Consider the following 2500-nt stretch of genomic DNA (forward strand, 5'->3'; position numbering starts at 1 on the left):
GGTGAGAAATTGTGCTAAGGACAAAAAAGATGCTTTTTAATGTGAAAAACCTCAGAAACTAGAAGTCTAATGCGTTCTCTTCTTAAACAAGCGCAAAGAACATCGCGTACTTCGCAAGTTTATGAGCTTATGACTACAAAAGTGAGGCAGCGTGGTGGAATCAGGCTCTCGTCAATTTTTGGGCACATAGAGTTATTAATATTATCGTAAAGCTTATTCACTTGTCTTTATTTGGATGAAAAAAATATCCCTTTATCTTGAATACAAATCGAGATATTTGCGAAAGAAGGAGGTGGGGGTCACATGTTTTCCGAGGTAAAATTAGTGAGAAAATGGCGGCCAAAAATTACTTATTTTCTTAGCTTAAGAGTCCGTGGTAAATAAAAGTTTACATCTTTTGTGCCTTTAATCGCCGTTTTTCAGAAAAAATCCACACGGAAATGAGTTCTTTAATGGGCATGAAAGGTGTTGAGCCCAAAAACAAAAAATTGATAAAAATTCACAAACCTGCGGAAAAAGGCAAGTTTCTTCACTTTGATTTTTTTGACGAGAGCCTGATTCCACCACGCTGCCTCACAAATGTACTTAAGGCGCATTGGTACATGTACCTTAGATGGTATTTTACTGGACTACGAAGTGGATTGCCCTGGTTCGAATACCCAACGGGACTCTCTGAACTCAGGCTACTAGGGGGAATGTTTCAGAGGCTCTCCACCCATTTAGATCTGCCGCTTTAATAAACTTACAACAGTGTTGAAGAGATAGGTAAACGTATACAATAACCAATTAATTAAAAACGTTGTTGAATATGGCGAAGCCGTGAGAGAGTTCAGACGGTTAAAGCGAAGGCAAGTGCCCTTACGCCTACTGTATTTAATTATACGGGGTGCCCATTGCGGATGTGATTTGGTCGGGTCGGGTCGAGTCGTGTCGGATCTGGTGGATCGCCCGACTCGTCGCTTGAAAACAAACAGCACCCGATCACCCCCCCCCCACCCCCTTTTTCCCCTTTCTTCCCCTTTCTTTAAAACGTGCCGAGATCAGGTGGTATAAATCCATAGATCCATAATTGACTTGCGTTCAATAGTAGCCTATCCGACAGGTTTTTAAAATATATGAATTCAATGAGTGAAAATTAATGAATAATTATGCCCAACACTTTCAATGGCACTAAATTACTACTGCTTTCATTTTATCCACAAACAGTAAATCCGAAACACCCGGCTCACCTTGCCGAGCTTGCGCTGACCTGCCAAGAAGGAAGGTAATTAATCTCGCTTACATTGTGTAGAACCACGGATTGGTCACTGAAATGTAATGCACTCCTGTCTGTCTGTCTGTCTGTCTGTCTGTCTGTCTGTTTGTTTGTCTGTTTGTTTGTTTGTTTATTGATTTATTTATGTGTTTGTCTGTTTGTTTGTCTGTTTATTCGTTGTTATACCGTAATTCGGGTGCCTGTCGTCGCTGTAAGCATAGCATCGATCTTACCCAGTAGCAATACTGTATTGTGGTTGAACAATAAAACAATTAACAGTTACTACATTGTAACACATTACATGTACCACGCAGTTGCTACAATGTTCTTAGTCACCACAAGAAATGTGTATACAACAGTAATGAAAATAATATATTAATTAATATGTACATATATAATCACAAAGTGTTCGACAAAGCCCTACTTACTGTATGAATGTAGTCCTTGGTCTGTTGTTTGAAGCAACCCACGCTGTGAAGGAGTCAACTGATCTGATCGTACGCGGTCGGTGTGTGCCTGTTGTTATACTGCTGAGAATCTGTCAGCAAGCAGTTTCACCACACCGTGTCACCGATAAGGTGTAAAAAAGCGAGGGTATAGAAATAGCCGTCGACGTCACAGTCTGAAGAAGGAAATAAGCTAGTCCGGGTTTTACTCAGATGCTTAATTTAGCCACGTCAAGCTTCGCAGATTTCGATCAATGTTTCCAGATCTCCTTATATAGATATAGCCTGCAGACGCTCGTGAGGGTTAATTACATGTAGAGGCAACACTGGACTAATCATATATTATTAGCATTGTACGAATCTTGTAGTGCCAGACTTGGGCATTAAGTAAAAACTATGAAAGCAAAATCACTGCATGCGAAATGTTAATGTCTCCGCAAAACCCTTAACATCACAAGACGAGACAGGCAGAGAAATGAAAAAGTAGAAGCAACTATTGGCCTTGAATCCTGTCTGCATTTCATAAAAAAAGATGGAGAATAAAGGTTTAGCCACCTGTTACGAATGTCACCTTGCCAGTCAGCCCCGAGAGCTTATAACACAAAGCACTCGGGCTATAAAGGAAGAGAAAGGCCACACAAAAGGTGGATTGAAGGTGTCGAGGAAACTGACAAATCATAATATCCCAAATGAAAGAGCTGCAGAGCTGGCCTACCAACCATAGAAAACTGCATTTCCCTAAAATTTTCTCTCTCTCGTTTCTGTCTGTCTGTCTACCCCCCCTCCCCCACCACTATTA

General features: G+C 40.8%; 1 protein-coding gene across 1 annotated transcript in view; it reads right to left on the reverse strand.

Moving 5' to 3' along the window:
* Positions 1-2391, reverse strand: part of LOC106011500 — a gene marked incomplete in the record, with an annotated part of 9016 nt that extends 6625 nt beyond the window's left edge. Inside the window, 1 exon segment of the mRNA XM_035969261.1 lies at positions 1684-2391.
* Between the last annotated feature and the right edge of the window lie 109 nt (positions 2392-2500).

The sequence above is a fragment of the Aplysia californica genome, unplaced genomic scaffold, assembly GCF_000002075.1.
Source record: "Aplysia californica isolate F4 #8 unplaced genomic scaffold, AplCal3.0 scaffold00132, whole genome shotgun sequence".
Classification (NCBI taxonomy): Eukaryota; Metazoa; Mollusca; class Gastropoda; order Aplysiida; family Aplysiidae; genus Aplysia; species Aplysia californica.